We start from the raw sequence: 18,495 nt of genomic DNA on the forward strand, positions 1-18,495 counted from the left end.
ACTGAGGAGATATCTGAGCCATTAGCAATTATCTTCAAAAAATCATGGAAGACAGGAGAGATCCCAGAGGACTGGATGAGGGCAAATATAGTGCCAATTTATAAAAAGGGGAATAAGGACAACTGGGGGAATTACAGTTCAGTCAGCTTAACTTCAGTACCCAGAAAGATAATGGAGCAAATAATCAAGCAATCAATTTGCTAACACCTAGAAGATAATAAGGTGATAAATAACAGTCAACATGGATTTGTCAAGAAAATATCATGTCAAACCAACCTAATAGACTTCTTTGACAGGGTAACAAGCTTTGTGGATAGTGGGGTATCACTGTACCTCAGTGGGTCACAGCTGAGAATACCAGATTCAGGACAAACTGCTGAGAAATAGGGAAGACTCAACCCAGCTAGTGTCATTAAATATACCAAGCCGTTAACAAAAATAAACTTCTGTCTTCACACTGGTTAACAACAAGTCAAAAATATAGTCTCCTTAGGCATTCCAGCCCGTATCTCACCATCCAGCCCCTAGACTTTATGATGAGTGGTTATTGAAAACCAATTTCATCAAATAAAGGGTGATCTCAAGAGGCCAGCCACGTAGCCAGGTCAATATATAACTCAGATCTTACCCAATTGTGCTGATGCCAATTCTTTAGCATCTAAAATCTAAAGGTTTATTTATAAGAGAAAAGAAGAAGAAAGTTAAAATGGTTAACAGATCATATCCATACAAATATTCCAATGTTCTTATATCAGGTTTGTAGCAGTGATGTTATAGACTGCTGGCTTGTAAAGTCTCTGGTAACTTCCAAAAGACTGGAAGGTCCTCAGTCCATAGTTCAAATGTGCTCCTTTTAGTTGTAAGTCCACAGTTCAGAGAATCAGAGCAGGAAAGAGGCAACATGGAGATGATTCAAGGATCTTTTGTACCCTCTGTCAGGTGCTTGGAATTTTACTGTCCCAGAACAAAGCTCACCACACAGTTTGTGGAAAATTACTGGCACAAGATAGAGTCCAGGGTCACATGAGTATATCACACGTCCTTACATGGCTTGCTGACTCACGGGGCAGCCGTTACCCATATTCTGACAGGGGAGTCCATAGGAAGACTCACCATTGAGACAGCCTTCTCCTATGGCCCATTGTTAGAGTGAAGTATCCTTTAATGGGCCATTAAACTTGAATAGTCTCTTCAGAGTGCACTGGCTAGGCTGGATGTAAACTACCTTGTAGGTGTTACCCTAGGAACAACATATTTAAAATATATATGCATAGCCAATATTCATACCGTCAGATATAGTGATGATACATGGATTTAAAAAGGATAATCTTATCTAGTAAATCATAACTTTTCCATTGACACCATACATGGCATACTTTGTACAAGATTTGTTGGAATTGTCTAACAGTAGCAAAATTAATTATATAAATGGTCATATTTCAATCATACAGCATCACAGGGGGAAGTGGGAGATGTGGTATATCTTGACTTTAGTAAGGTTTTTGATACTGTCTTGCATGACCTTCTCATAAACAAACTAGGGAAATATAGCCTAGATGGCACTACTATAAGGTGGGGCATAACAGGTTGGAAAACCGTTCCCAGAAAGTAGTTATCAATGGTTCACAGTCAAACTGGAAGGTCATATTGAGGGGGTTCTCTCAGGGGTCTCTGAGGGGGATTGCAAGTGCTTTGGAGGGTAGGATTTAAATTCAAAATGATCTGGACAAACTGGAGAAATGCTATGAAGTAAACTGGATGAAATTCAATAAGGACAAATGCAAAGTACTCCATTTAGGAAGGAACACTCAGTTTTACATATACAAAATGGGGAATGACTGCCTAGAAAGGAATATTGCTGAAAGTGGATCACAAGCTAAATCTGAGTAAACAGTGTAAAACTGTTGCAAAAAGAGCAAACATCATACTGGGATGTATTAGCAGGAGTATTGTAAGCAAGGCACGAGAAGTAATTCTTCTGCTCCACTACATGCTGATAAGGCCTCAAATGGAGTATTGTGTCCAGTTGTGGGCACCGCATTTCAGGAAAGATGTGGACAAATTGGAGAAAGTCCAGAGGGGAGCAACAAAAATGATTAAAAGTCTAGAAAACATGACCTATGAGGAAATATTGAAAAAAAATTGGTTTGTTTAGGCTGGAGAACAGAAGACTGATAGGGGACATGATAGCAGTTTTCAAGTACATAAAAGGTTGTTACCAGGAAGAGGGAGAAAAATTGTTCGCCTTAACCTCTGAGGATAGGACAACAAGCAATGTGCTTAAATTGCAGCAAGGGAAGTTTAGGTTGTACACTAGGAAAAAATTCCTAACTGTCAGGGTTGTTAAGCACTGGAACAAATTGCCTAGGAAGGTTGTGAAATCTCTGTTATTGGAGGTTTTTAAGAACAGGTTACACAAACATCTGTCAGGAATGGTTTTGTTATGTATAAGCAATCCTGCCTTGAGTGCAGGGACTGGACTAGATGACCTCTCAAGGTCTCCTCTAGTCCTATATTTCTATGATTCTACCACTTTTCCAGTTATTCCCCATTTTGTAGTTGTGCATTTGATATTTCCTTCCCAAGGGCAGTACTTTGCACTTGTCTTTATTAAATTTCATCTTGTTGTATTCTGACCAATTCTCCAATTTGTCAAGGTTGTTTTGAATTGTAATCCTGTCCTCCAGAATGCTCGCAACCTCTCCCAGCTTGGTGTTATCTGCAAATGTTATAGGCATACTCTCCACTCCATTACCCAAGTCAGTAATGAAAATATTGGATAGTACTGGACCCAGGACAGACTCTCTGTAGGACCCCACTAGATGTGCCCTCCCAGTTTGACAGGAAAGCATTGATCACTACTCTTTGAATACTGTCTTTCAACCAGTGGTGCATCTATCTTATAGTTATTTCATCTAGACCACATTTCCCTAGTTTGCTTCTGAGAGTGTCATGTGGGACTGTATCAGAAACCTTACTAAAATTACGCTATATCATGCTACCCCCCATCCAGACTAAGCCAATAATGAAATGAGGCATGTGGCATAGTGGATAGAGAACTAAACTGGGACCCAAAAGCATTGATTTGATTCCCAATGCTGCTGGATAACCTGGAGCTAATCACTTCCCTTCTCTGTGCCTTAGTTTCCCCATCTATTAAATAGGGATAATTAGATTAATCTCCTCTGTAAAGTGCTTTGAGACCTATTGATGAAATGTGCCATATAAGACCTATTATTATTATACTATCTCATCTAGGTTGATGCAGTCATATCAAAATACTTGGCTATACTTTATACATTTTTTAAAATGATGTGTGGGGGTGATGGCTGGGAGACATCTGTGAATCTTTGGGGATTTTGTAGCTGAATGGTTATGAAGTGTTGTCTTCATGGCTACTTTTGTATTCAAAGAATTCCAAGAAGAGTTTGACAGATGAAAATTGTTCAGTTTTAAGCAGAAGGTTAGAGGCTTTGGGTGTTGCTTTTTATCTTCAAATTATAAATATATCTGCTTTGTACCTGGACTACACCAGAGGCTTGATGGTACACTGTTTGAAACAGAAAACCAGATCACAGTCATGGAAAGATTGGAGTTAGGTACATCTAAATGAATGAGGTACATTGCTAACTTCAAAACAATATTGTAAACAATACAAGAGTATATCCATGTACCATTTAGGGAAATATGTTATAATCCCCACTTATAATATAAGAGTACTGAATATTTATATAGGATTGTGTTCTATATTCATTTAATTTTCCCAGCATTCTTTCCAGAGTTCAGTGCAATATAGCAAAAAAATTTTATCTCATGGTGTTTTCCTTTGTGGGAGATCTGAAGTAGACTTTGGTGTATGGTAGTCAAAAACATTTACAAGAGTAAAGTATACCTCTCAGCTGGCAGCAGCTGGCACTCAATAGGAATAACTCAGACATATAGACATGATTAAGTTACTAATACAATATGCAGTACACAAAATGGGAAGAAACAAGCACACACTGGCATAGATCCAGCCCAAGTACTCAGCGTCAGATTTTTAAAGGTATTTAGGTGCCTAAAGATGCAGGTAAGTGTATAGTGGGATTTTCAAAATCACCTAGGCATCTGTAATCAATGGGAGGTAGACAACTAACCTGCTTAAAGAAAAGGAGTACTTGTGGCACCTTAGAGACTAACCAATTTATTTGAGCATGAGCTTTCGTGAGCTACAGCTCACTTCATCAGTACTTCTGAAAATCTCACGGTGTGCCTATCTTTCTCTTTAGAGGCTTGTAACATGCTGGACCCCAAAGTAGCATCCTGTAACCCCCATTTTCATCATTCATATGTAGTTGTGATATTTCATACAACATGCCATGAAAGATATCATAAGAAAGGTCATGATCTGCTGAAACTGACTGTTCTGTCAAAGTATGTAAGTCATTAATATGTATGAAGTAATGAGATTTTGCTGAATAGTTGTTATTGAAATATGTTGTAAATTTGGGAGTCTTCATTGCTAGTTCTCCACTGACAACAAAAGAGGTGATCCACTCGCAGGAGGGTGTTACATGACCATTAATCAGCAGGGGAGTTGTAAACAAGGGATTTACAGTTCTGTAAGAGAAGCACCATACAATGTGCTGTGATTCAGCAAAGCCCTCCAGGACATGTCTGAGGGCTAGTCTACACTGGCAATGTTAAAGCGCTGCTGCGACATTGCTTGTGTAGTTGCGGCAGAGCGCTGGGAGAGAGCTCTCCCAGCACTCTAAAAAAAACACCTCCACAAGGGGCGTAGCTACTAGTGCTGGGAGCGCGGCTCCCAGGGCTGGTGCACTGTCTACGCTGGTGCTTTACAGCGCTGAAACTTGCTGCATGCAGGGGGGTGTTTTTTCACACCCCTGAGCAAGAAAGTTGCAGCGCTGTAAAGTGCCAGTGTAGACAAGCCCTGAGCTAGTGTTTTCCAGGCACATCGACTGAGAATATAAAATAGGGGACATTGGAATCATTCTTTTCGTTTCTCCTCCCCCACCTTTGCTGCAAGAAACAAGAATGCTGGAAAGACAATGACTTGAACTGAAGAGACTGGTCCCAGGCTTAAAGGGGAAGCCTGTGAATTAAGAACTATAACCTACCTGCAACATCCAATGGGGTGAGAAAAATTGCTTGATCTAAATCTTGCTTAGTCTAATAAGGTTTAACATTTAGACTGTGTGCTTACCTTTTATGTTCTTTGGTAACTATCTCTGACCTTTTGTGCCTACCACTTATAATCACTTAAAATCTGTCTTTCTATAGTTAATAAATAGGTTTTATATTAAACGTAAAACAATGTGTTTTGGTTGAAATGCTTGGGAAATTTCAGCTCAATTTACAAAGGCTGGTATGTGTCCTTTCCACATCGAGGGAGGGGCGGACTGGGTAATAAACTTACATTGTTGGGCTTCTGACCAGGGCAGGACTGTATATTCCAGGGATTCAAATCTGGGGGTTTGGGACATTTGCTGGTGCCTTTCTCTGTGTAATTCATGAGTGGCTCTGGGAGCATTCATGCAATCTAGCTGGGTGTGGGGCTCCACATGCTGTTGTGCTGAGTGATGACAGTGGCTGGAGGGGTTTGCAGCTTGTCACTAGCAAAGCATTGTGAGAGACAGCACAGGCTGGAGAGTTAAGGGGGCACAGCGGTACCCCAGTTCCAGGTTGTACCCTGGGGATCAAGTTACAGGGCCTAAATATCTTTGAATAGCTGAAAAGCTGATGTCCTCTGATGACTATTTGGAAGTGTATGTGAAAAAAATGGGTGATCTTAGTCCAGTTCCAGTCAGATAGGTGTCAATGGCATAACCACAAGTGGCACTAATTGGCAGACGTGTAGGCAGTCTATACATCACTTAAAGGTGGTGCCTTCTAAACAGCTTTGATGGGAAGCTTGTATTGCCCCTACTCATACTTTACCTGTTAACGGAAGTTTCCTCATCCTGTGTTATACAAGAGGTCGGACTAGATGATCATAATCATCTCTTCTGGTCTTAGACTATATAAATCAATGAAATGTCAGTCCTGAACCTTTCCTGAGCTTTGAATTCACGCCAAGATAACTAAGAAATTGTTCCCGCAGAAGTAGTAGTCAGTTCCCAACTACCCACAAACAAGATGATCAGGGAAACATTTACACATTGGTCTGCATGCAGTGTTGTTTTCCTGAGGTGACATTCTTGCCAGGTCAGAAGGCGTGTACCAGACCACTTAAACCCTTACACCCAAATTCTACCCTATTGCCCAGCCAGAGTAATTAAGGAACTGTGGGGGAGGGGGAAGGGGGGGAATTGAAAGTAATCCTCCTTCCTAGGCAATTGAGGCTCTGCTCCCACTCTCTGCAACAGAAGCTGAAGGGCTAGCATGGCCCCTCCAGTCCTTTTTCCCTGCCAGCAAGAATTGTGGACTCATGCAATGGCACTTCCCTCAGCCCTGCCCCTTAACACCTGCTGTGCATGGCCATATCAGGAACCTATTCAAATCATAGTACTAGAATAGCAACCAGCAGGTACTCTATCCTTCCCTTTACAGCAGAATTACGATTAGGGCCCTCTCCATCCCCAGAGGTAGGATAAAGGTGGGGAGCCTTAACATGGGACTTAACTGGTACACAGGATTTTGTGCGGGCTTTTGGCACTGAGGTAAATTTCACCCTAAGAATAGTAACAGTTGGTGGTGTGTTAATTTTGATGGAATAAATGAGCACAAAGAGTCATGGTATTATATGACCCTGTCACTGTCCAACATTAAACAGTGTTAAACAAGGTTTGGGGTTTGGTTTACAGACACCTTAGCCTGCTTAGTATCATGGCAAATGCACCATTAATTATTTTTATCCTTTTATTGTATATACAGAAAAGAAGGAAAAACAGTTAAAGCATTTGAAATGTAAAGTATTTAAGTATGGCTTTTATTTATTTTAACCATAACCCTTCTTCCCTTTGCCTTTAGGAAAACCCACCTCTTTGACAGTTTTTCAGGTGGTACTAAAGATGGTAATAATAGTCCTTTTCTAGAGAAAGAGAATTTAATTGAGCTGGCCTGGAGTGGTTGTTTTTAAAGTCCAATCCCATTTCCTACAAAACAAGACAAACACACACAGGAGGAGAGAAAAGAACAGCAAAGATAGAAAATACAGCTTATGCTCAAATAAATTTGTTAGTCTCTAAGGTGCCACAAGTCCTCCTTTTCTTTTGTCTTTAGTGTTGACTCTTATCTGCAACCTTACTGTTGGAAAAACACAGGCATGGCACATGGCCTTTGTAATAGGGTGCTTAGAAGGCGGACTAGTGATTGGCATGCCTGATTGCCATCCCCTTTCTTCCCTGATAGAGGTAGCTCAGTCCTTAAGGAGGTGTGGTAGGAGGACTTGAGCCTGCCCTCTCCACCAGGTCCCAGCCCAGGGTCCTGTGTGAAGCAAAATCAGTAGAATCCTCTGAGCAAAGAGTCTAAGTCCACTGCTTGGGGCTACTTCCTACCTCTGTTTCTTCAGTCTGGGGCATGGTCTATATAGTCCAAACAGTCTGTAGTGATTTGACTCGAGTAGTGCCCCATTGTGAACCTTTTGCAGTATCCTGCTAAAGCCTGGGGTCCTCTGGGCGAGGCAGATGTAACATTGGAGGGGCCTAACCCCATCATGTCTCTATAGTTAAATCATACAGTTCATCCACTGCTGGGTGCTCCTCAGTCTCTTCAGCAGTCTCCCTTGGACAGGGACGCAATGCTTCTTCTCCACCGGCTGTCCCAGCTACCAGGTTTGTAGAAACACTCCCCTCATGTAGAGAAGCAGAGCTACTTCCTGCCTCTTCAACAGTCAGCTCTGAACTGAGTCAGGTTCCCTCCTTTTCTTCTGCCTCCAGGCCAGGCATTGGCTGCTGGTATAGCAGGATGGGGCTAGCTGGGCCTATAGGCTGTCTTTCACCCTTCTCATGCTGGTGTGCGGTTTCTCAACCTCATCAGTCTTATTAGCCACTCTGAAATCTGGCAAACTTGTACCAGCATCAGGCTATTTAGAGCATTGCTTTTAGTTGCCTCCCTGATCACAGGCTTACAGCAGTGTTGCACAATATCCTGTCTTAGCTGGCTAAGCCAGATTCTTCCTAGACAGAAGGAAAAAGGAGAGAGATAGGAAAGGGAAGACAATGAGATGGTGAAGGAAAAGGACATGTGGGGTGGGGTTGGGGGTGACAAAGTCTCCTAGGTCGTGGTTGGGATTTAGTTGGAGATGGCAATGTTATCTGGGTCTCTCTCTGGCCCAGTTTGATCAGGATATTTAGGTTTAGGATGATGGAGGCCCAATGGTGGATCCCAGGGTACAGGAGATGTGGAGATGGCAGCCATGATGGAAAACTCAATCTTATCCTGTTCTTCTGTCTTTTTCCTCAGTGATTCTTGGGGGGGCGGAGGAGGGTGTTAAGTATTTTTTTTATTTTAAGGACCCCAAAAGGGAACGATGGGTGCAATGACCCATCCCCTCATTGTTTTGTCGACCAGTCAGGCCTAATTCTTGACACCCAATTTTGATTCATTTATTTCTGATCCTATGCTTTTTCTTGTTGACCAGGCATCATTTTAACACAGTCCTTGACTTATATCAGTAGATGTGAGAAAGTCTACAAACACCATACAAAACACAAGCAGGAAGGGGTTAAGAACCCTTTACACCAGCAGACAGAAAAAGCAGCCCCACCCTGGCTCAACTGTGAAAAATATCAATTATGGAGACATGCCCCAGCAGCTGTTGCTAATGAGGGCAAGCCCAAGTATAAAGAGTGAAAGACGGGAAGAGTGTGGGCAAAAGAGCTTGGGGGCTTTAAGAGAACAACAACTCCGTTTCAGAGTGACAGAAAAGCTAGCATCAGGATTCCTGGGAAAGCCTTAGAACTGCTTGAAACATAAGGGAGCTAGAGGCAAAAGCCCTTAATAGCAAGGGCTTTTTGACCCATTTATGTTACATTTATGGACTTGGCCTTTTTGTTCAGTTGATCCAGACTACAACTGCCCGGGTCAAGGACTGACCCAGACTGCTTGAACTGTGCACAAGGTGGTATATGTCACTGCTGACAGTAGGCCTTTTTGTCTGGATTAATTTGGTCTTTCTTTTACACCTTTTTTGTTAACATTTATTGTTATAAATTCCTGTGACATTTTATGAACTTTTACTTTTCTACAATTGAGCCTTCAATTAGGGTCAATTTGTAGGCCCAGATATTAAAACACTAACCAGTCTAAGCCGTGTCATAAACCATAAAGATTGCTTGCATATAGAATGACTGCCCAACAGAAACTCTGTGTGTGGGGGGGGGGGATACAGGAGACTAAATATTTATAGAGAGGTAGCTGCAGTTGTCCTATAAATTATATCAGCATAGACTAACATACTGTAAAAAAAAAAACCACTTCTCCCTTAGCATTTGCCTCTTGGCATACAATATCATACCACTCAGCACCGCTTACAGTGTAGGTCTTCCTATGGGCTACACAATTTTATAAAGAAAGGAGAAGCAAGCTGGGCTTTCTCTATGGTTGTTAGAAGTCTATTTCATTATTTTAGTAGCTGTACTATATGAGTCTCTTCCTAGCAGGGTTGTTCAATCTAACCACACAAACAATTTCAATGATGTCTTATGAATGTAAGTGTTAATCCCCTTGGATAGTTATGTTTGGCTAACATCTTGCTGTTATAATACTAATGTCTGGTTTACTGGATTCACCACATTTTAATCAATATATTTCTAAAATTAGACTTTCGTTTTTATATTAGCCCATTTTTCAAGGTATTTTGGTAAAAAGTTTTATATTGCGGGGTGTGATGACTATGTGCTTAAACTCCATGAAGTACATTAGCTTACTTTAAGATGTATACAATATGGTCCAGGTTTCCTTATCCTTAAAAATAATGGATATTCATTCTGTCGCCCATAGTGCTCATCCTAAGTACCTTACTCCAGTGGGAGACCTATTGATTTCAGTGGGATTACTACTCACAGAGTAAGATACTACACAGTGTGAGGTAAAGATGGCAGAATCTGGCCCCTAGTCAATTCTCCTGCAAAGTAGTCCGGTTCCAAGTAATTACTAATGGAAAAAAAGTGAAGCAAACTCTTTGAGCTCATTTTACTAAGTATTTCTAAAACAAGGATCATGAAGTCCTGAGGCCTGAAGCAAGTTTTCTGAAGGTTTGTTATGACACCAATAGTCCCCTGATCCTCTTTCCATTAGAGTTTTGCCATTGACTTCAAGAGGAAAAGAAGTCTTGCCTTAATAACCTATGATCCTTGATACCAAAGAATATGGACAGGTGAATTCAAATTCCATTAGGTTCAATCCCCTGGCCTACGTATAATGCTCAGTCATTATATACCAAAGAAACAGCTGTTCTAATGACATTTCTTCTTCCAACAAAAATTTTAAAAATCATGAATTGCTTTGTTCCTATGGGTCAGCTGTTTGGAGTTTTTTTAATGAACTTTTTGTTCCCATTTCCAAATGCCTGTTGTCTCCCTCAGGAGCAGATAATTTAAACTTAAATTAAATTTACAGCTGGTGGCAAACAAACAGGTGCTGCTCAATTCAGAAAAGAACACCTCTTTCAGCAACACCATGTCTTGTCATGTTGTGACAGTAAATAAAGTACTTGGTGAAGGAAAGTTTTCCTTACATTGAATAATGTCCCCTGTATTCCTTGCAGACTTGGAGCAACAGGGGCCTAAAATAATTGGGTTTATTTCTAAGATTCAACTAGCCTCCACATTTTTGTTGTTGTTGTTTTTGTTTTGTTTTGTTTTTTACTTTTGAAACCTGTGCAATTTCTTGGTTTATGATTTTTTTTCATTAAGATGCCAAGAGTCTTCCAGACACAGGAGCTGAAAAATGATAATTAATTTTAAGGCAAGGGTTCTCAACCTTTTTCTTTATGAGGCACCCCCAGCATGCTGTAAAACCTCCACCGCCCACCTGTGTCACAACAACTGACTTTCTGCATATAAAAGCCTCGGCTAGCATTAGGAGGTAGTAAACAGGGAAATTGTTTGGGGCCTCATGCCACAGGGAACACCATGAAGCTAAACTGCTCAGGCTTCAGCTTCAGCCCCAGGTCGTGGGGCTCAGGGTCTCAGGCTTCAACACCATGCGGTGGGGCTTCGGCTTTCTGCCCTGGGCCAGGGCCCCAGTTAGTTTGATGCTGGCCCTGCTTGATGGACCCCCTGAAACCTTCTTACAGCTCCGCAGGGGGCCGCAGACCCATAGTTGAGAACCACTGTTTTAAGGGACAGATTCTGCCATCCTTATGTTTAAAAGTACCATACTTCAGAAATAGTCTAACTGAAATCTACAGTGTTACTCCCTGAATAAGGCACTAGTCAACATGAATAAGGTGGCAGAATCTAAGCCCAAATCACAGTATAGATTGGCTCAAACCAACCACCTCAGTTCCAAACACCTCCTCTTCCTTCCTCCAAGCTTTATAATAATTCAAACAGAAGATCTCTGATTCAGATTTTCCTCTCCGTCTTCCCCTCCACCCCCATGAACATGATACAGTTCTGTGGTGACCTAGAATCCTATTTTCGATGTCTCCGACTCAAGAAATATTTCCAACACACCTCTGAACAACATACTAATCCACAGAGACCTTCCTACCAACACTACAAAAAGAAGGATTCTAGGGGGACTCCTCCTGAAGGTCGAGACAGCAGACTGGACTTCTACATAGAGTGCTTCCGCCGACGTGCACGGGCTGAAATTGTGGAAAAGCAACATCACTTGCCCCACAACCTCAGCCGTGCAGAACACAATGCCATCCACAGCCTCAGAAACAACTCTGACATCATAATCAAAAAGGCTGACAAAGGAGGTGCTGTTGTCATCATGAATAGGTCAGAATATGAACAAGAGGCTACTCGGCAGCTCTCCAACACCACTTTCTACAAGCCATTACCCTCTGATCCCACTGAGGGTTACCAAAAGAAACTACATAATTTGCTCAAGAAACTCCCTGAAAAAGCACAAGATCAAATCCACACAGACACACCCCTGGAACCCCGACCTGGGATATTCTATCTACTACCCAAGATCCATAAACCTGGAAATCCTGGGCGCCCCATCATCTCAGGCATTGGCACCCTGACAGCAGGATTGTCTGGCTGTGTAGACTCCTTCCTCAGGCCCTACGCTACCAGCACTCCCAACTATCTTCGAGACACCACTGACTTCCTAAGGAAACTACAATCCATCGGTGATCTTCTTGAAAATACCATCCTGGCCACTATGGATGTAGAAGCCCTCTACACTAACATTCCACACAAAGATGGACTACAAGCTGTCAGGAACACTATCCCCGATAATGTCACGGCTAACCTGGTGGCTGAACTTTGTGACTTTGTCCTCACCCATAACTATTTCACATTTGGAGACAATGTATACCTTCAAATCAGCGGCACTGCTATGGGTACCCACATGGCCCCACATTATGCCAACATTGTTATGGCTGACTTAGAACAACGCTTCCTCAGCTTTCGTCCCCTAATACCCCTACTCTACTTGCGCTATATTGATGACATCTTCATCATCTGGACCCATGGAAAAGAAGCCCTTGAGGAATTCCACCCTGATTTCAACAATTTCCATCCCACCATCAACCTCAGCCTGGACCAGTCCACACAAGAGATCCACTTCCTGGACACTACAGTGCTAATAAGCGATCTTCACATAAACACCACCCTATACTGGAAACCTACTGACCGCTATTCCTACCTACATGCCTCCAGCTTTCACCCAGACCACACAACATGGTGCATTGTCTACAGCCAAGCTCTACGATACAACCGCATTTGCTCCAACCCCTCAGACAGAGACAAACACCTACAAGATCTCTATCAAGCATTCTTACAACTACAATACCCACCTGCTGAAGTGAAGAAACAGATTGACAGAGCCAGAAGAGTACCCAGAAGTCACCTACTACAGGATAGGCCTAATAAAGAAAATAACAGAATGCCACTAGCCGTCACCTTCAGCCCCCAACTAAAACCTCTCCAATGCATTATCAAGGATCTACAACCTATCCTGAAGGACGACTCATCACTCTCACAAATCTTGGGAGACAGGCCAGTCCTTGCCTACGGACAGCCCCCCAACCTGAAGCAAATACTCACCAGCAACTACATATCACACAATAGAACCACTAACCCAGGAACCTATCCTTGCAACAAAGCCCGTTGCCAACTGTGCCCACATATCTATTCAGGGGACACAATCACAGGGCCTAATCACATCAACCGCACTATCAGAGGCTCATTCACCTGCACATCTACCAATGTGATATATGCCATCATGTGCAAGCAATGCCCCTCTGCCATGTACATTGGTTAAACTGGACAGTCTCTACGTAAAAGAATAAATGGACACAAATCAGATGTCAAGAATTATAACATTCATAAACCAGTCGGAGAACACTTCAATCTCTCTGGTCATGGAATTACAGACATGAAAGTTGTGATATTACAACAGAAAAACTTCAAAACCAGACTCCAGCGAGAGACTGCTGAATTGGAATTCATTTGCAAATTGGATACAATTAACTTAGGCTTGGATAGAGACTGGGAGTGGCTAAGTCATTATGCAAGGTAACCTATTTCCCCTTGTTTTTTCCTACCCCCTTCCCACTCCCCCTCATTCCTCAGACGTTCTTGTTAAACCCTGGATTTGTGCTGGAAATGGCCCACCTTGATTATCATACACATTGTAAGGACAAGTACTCCTTTTCTTTTTGCAAATACAGATTAACACGGCTGCTACACTGAAACCATTCTAAGGAGAGTGATCACTTTAGATAAGTTATTACAAGCAGGAGAGTGGGGTGGGAGAAGAGAAAACCTGGATTTGTGCTGGAAATGGCCTACCTTGATTATCATACACATTGTAAGGAGAGTGATCTCTTTAGATAAGCTATTACCAGCAGGAGAGTGGGGTGGGGGGAAAAAACCTTTTGAAGTGATAAACACCCATTTTTTCATGGTCTGTGTGTATAAAAACATCCTCTGCATTTTCCACTTTTATGCATCCGATGAAGTGAGCTGTAGCTCACAAAAGCTTATGCTCAAATAAATTGGTTAGTCTCTATGGTGCCACAAGTACTCCTTTTCTTTTTGCGAATACGGACTAACACGGCTGTTACTCTGAAACCTGATTCAGATTGATTCTCAGGAAAGTAGAATTATTGTTATATCCCTGTCTCCAGGCTGTTCCAAAGGTGGAAACTAGATTTGGGCCCACAGCAAAACCCTGAATCCAAATATCTTCATATTTACGTTTAGAGGTTTCAGACACTGAACCCAAATCATGCTCCCATGTCTTACATATGACACTCCTGTTAATACATCCCAGAATGACATTTGCCTTTTTTGCAACAGCATAACATTGTTGACATATTCAATTTGTGATCCATTCTAACCCCCCAGATCCTTTTTTTAGTATTGCCACCTAGCCAGTTATTCACCATTTTGTATAGCGCATTTGATTTTTCCTTCCTAAGTGCAGTACTTTTCACTTGGCTTTATTGAATTTCAGCTTATTAATTTCAGACCAGTTCTCCCATTTATCAAGATCATTCTGAACTCCAGTCCTATCCTCCAAAGTGCTAGCCACCCCTCCCAGCTCGGTGTCATCTACAAATTTTATAAGTATACTCTCTACTTCATCATACAAGTTATTACTGAAAATATTGAATAATACCCTGCCCAGAACAGATCTCCATGTGACCCCACTCGATATGTTCTCTTAGTTTGACAGCAAACCATTGAACTAGCAAACCATTCTCTTTGAGTATGATCTTTCAACCAGTTATGCACCTACCTCATAGTAACTCAGTCTAGTTACTATTGCAGTAGTGTAATTAGAATCAGCATCTGACCCTTGTTCTCCATTTTTATTTCCTGGGAAAGAGGAAGGATAGTGTAGTGATTAGTGTGCTAGTGAAACTAAGGAGCTCTGGGTTCATTCCCTGCTATACGCAAATCGCTGGAATTTTTGGAGGCCTCAGTTCTCCTTCTGTAACATGGGGATAATAATTCTTCTTGACCTCACAGGGCTGTTGTACAGTGAAATATATTAAGGATTGTGAGGCACTTAGGCACTCTTCTTAACATATGCACAACGTGCCTCAGGTGGCATGTGACCAGGATTCATCACTGAATTTGGTCCACTGGTTGGATCATTAGCTTCCCCAGCTTGGGCCACGTACTGCCAGGGAGTGCAGTGTGAACGCTGATCCATGTCACCTATTTAGGCACTTGAAGTCAATGAGCATAAGATGCCTATGTAGCTTTGAGGGTCAGGATCTCAGATACTATGGTAATTGGAGCCAAGTACTTAAGATAGAAAGGTAGGCTTTTTGACATATGAAGCTACCACCTGTGGCATTGACTACCATCTGGAGTCTTTGATGGCTTAAGACATTTGAGCAATTCCTTCATATGGTAAAAAGGAGAACCAGCTTTCTGTGTTCGTGTCTGAAATCAGCCCACAATTATGTTGTCAACAGGAATCCACCTTTATATTACCACCTAGATTTATTTCACTCAAACAACTCAGTGTTTGACTCCTGTTATAGCAACATGAAATAAATGTGTCCTGTTTCTTGTAAATGAGAATCTAATTGTTATTTGGAAAGGTGGGGGTTGTTTTTTTTCTGAATAGTAAAAAAAATGTTCCTTTACTATTATAGCACTCCCATGGCCAAGATGGAGTCTGCTCTGCAGGCAGCTCCGGACAAGAAAAGGCTGTCCAGGAACACAGCAGGGAAATTCCCTTCCACCCCGGAGGCACCTGTTCCAAACCCCTGGAGTAAATATACACACACCAGTATAGTACAATTAATATAGAAAGGGGAAATATTTATTTACAGAGACATGAATGGAGGGAAAATAACAGGAGGGAAGATAGGGGGTGTAGTAAAACAGGGGTACATCCAATATGAAAACCCAAAGGCTCAGTTGGACCACAATTTGAAAGGGCAGACACCAAGCAATGCATCTACACTCAGAGTTCAGGAGTCCTGGGCAGCGTTCCAGTCCAGTGGTGAGTCCTGGGTGCTCCTGGTCATCTTCGGTGCCAGTAAACTTTCCCCAACAGACCCCTCTGGTGCCCTTTCCTGCTGCTTTCTGCAAACCCACACGGAGCAACAACCTCCCCACTTAGCTAGCTACAGCCTCCCTCCTTATTCCCAGTGCAAAGTCACAAGCCCCAGTACTCACAGCCCCATACAGCCCTGGGCAACAGTGATACTGGGTCCGGCTCTGTTTTGTCCTTCTTGGGTGATTCCTTCCTGGCATGGTGCTTCTCCTGGCCCCTGCCCTGAGGCATCCCCAGTCAGTTGCTCTGCCCCTGGGGACATCAGGCTGCATATCAGCTGCTTCTCTATGTGAGGGCCTGCCCACTGTAGGCCTTCTTATCTGGAGATACAGACACATACCACTGTCGGTCTCCACTCCCCTGGAACAATCAGCACTTCCTCTGCTTCAGGACAAGGTTTTAAAGGGGCCATGATCTCTGAACCCAAAGGTTCAAGAGTGTGGTTACGATTCTCTATAAGTGACACAACTTAAACCCCAGTTTTAGGATTTAAGTCAGTGGTTCTCAAAGCCGGTCCACCGCTTGTTCAGGGAAAGCTCCTGGCGGGCCGGACTGGTTTGTTTTCCTGCCACGTCCACAGGTTCAGCCGATTGCGGCTCCCACTGGCCGCAGTTCGCCGCTCTAGGCCAATGGGGGCTGCAGGAAGGGCGGCCAGCACGTCCCTTGGCCCGCGCTGCTTCCCACAGCCCCTATTGGCCTGAAGCATCAAACCGTGGCCAATGGGAGCCGTGATTGGCCGAACCTGCAGACGCGGCAGGTAAACAAACAGGTCCTGCCCACTAGGGGCTTGCCCTAAACAAGCGGCAGACTGGCTTTGAGAACCACTGATTTAAGTGATATTTAGGTGGTACATAGATCTTGTGCTGGGACCTCTTCAGAGGAGTGATTTTACTGCTATATGAGTGGCTCAAAATTGTTCTTTTTCTTTCTGAAAGGCTTTCATTGAGGGGCATGTTTTTGAAGCCCTACATTGAGATTTGGGCATCTGCTCCTCTGTCTATAGGATTTGCATGGAAAAAACCCTTAACACTACTTAAAAAATATACCCCTTCATCTTCAAATTGGCTTCTGGTTCAGGCCCAAAGTTCTGAGTCCACTAGGATCAAGTTCCACAGCTAGAAAGTCTAAAATCCTCTGCATACAAAAGCCTCCACATAAGATAAAAGCAGCCAAATCCAGTTTAATGGAAGTGCAGAAAGGTGAAAGCACTTTAGAATGTTCTGTCAAAATTTAATTTACATTTGACAAAATCTAGCTTTTACTTCTCATGAAAGCTCTGGCACATGACATGGCAATTTCACCTGATCAGCATTGCTGTATGGCTATTTATTGCCTTAGTCACATTGAGCTATCTTGTATTGAGGTGCCCTTTGCAAACTGAAAGAGTCCATTTTTTTTTTCCCACTTGAAAGATGTCATTATATCAGTAAATTTTCAGCAACCTATCAGGATGTTTACAACTCTCTTTTATGGGGTTGGAGAATAAAACATTGTATTATCTAGTACACGCTTTGGGCATAGTCATGTCTCAGTGGCTATTTTCAGCCAATAGGTGTAACAATAACAGATTCCTAACTTTAAAATGAAAGGACTATACTGACCATAAACAATATCTTCTATGCAACTTGCCTAGAGCTAAAGTCATCATCTGGAGTGTACCAGTCTGCTCAGGCTTAATTTGGCATTTGAACCAAAGAGATGTATTTCTCCTTTTTCTGGAAATACAGTGCTTATGACAGGTTTCAGAGTAACAGCCGTATTAGTCTGTATTCGCAAAAAAGAAAAGGAGTACTTGTGGCACCTTAGAGACTAACCAATTTATTTGAGCATGAGCTTTCGTGAGCTATAGCTCACTTCATCGGATGCATACTGTGGAAAGTGTAGAAGATCTTTTTATACACACAAAGCATGAAAGGGGAGGTATTTTTTCATGCTTTGTGTGTATAAAAAGATCTTCTACACTTTCCATAGTATGCATCCGATGAAGTGAGCTGTAGCTCACGAAAGCTCATGCTCAAATAAATTGGTTAGTCTCTAAGGTGCCACAAGTACTCCTTTTCTTTTTTGCGAATGCTTATGACAGTTCAGACATTGCAAGAACCTACACCTTACATTACCTACTAGGGAGCTGCTGTGCACTGTATCTGAAGTCTGGATGGTAGTTCTCACTTGAATTTACTACACTCTACCTCAGGAACAAGGAATGTAGTGCACTTAATTATCACTGTGTAGTCATGATTTGGTCTATTTCATGTAGTATTTTCACTGCTACTGTAGGCCTGGTTTGTAGCCAGCTCCAGGGCCAATGTGCAAGTGCAGGAGGGGGGCATGAAAAGCCTGTCATAA

General features: G+C 42.4%; 1 long non-coding RNA gene across 1 annotated transcript; it reads right to left on the bottom strand.

Annotated features, from left to right (window-relative positions):
- Nucleotides 1–305: 305 nt before the first annotated feature.
- Nucleotides 306–16,437, bottom strand: LOC125634595 (uncharacterized). Its single transcript, XR_007355970.2, has 3 exons — nucleotides 16,272–16,437; nucleotides 14,872–14,951; nucleotides 306–3,550 (listed from the first exon to the last, which is right to left on the bottom strand). It is a non-coding gene; the product is annotated as an uncharacterized LOC125634595 (long non-coding RNA).
- Between the last annotated feature and the right edge of the window lie 2,058 nt (nucleotides 16,438–18,495).

The sequence above is a fragment of the Caretta caretta genome, chromosome 3 (genome assembly GCF_965140235.1).
Source record: "Caretta caretta isolate rCarCar2 chromosome 3, rCarCar1.hap1, whole genome shotgun sequence".
NCBI classification, from domain to species: domain Eukaryota; kingdom Metazoa; phylum Chordata; order Testudines; family Cheloniidae; genus Caretta; species Caretta caretta.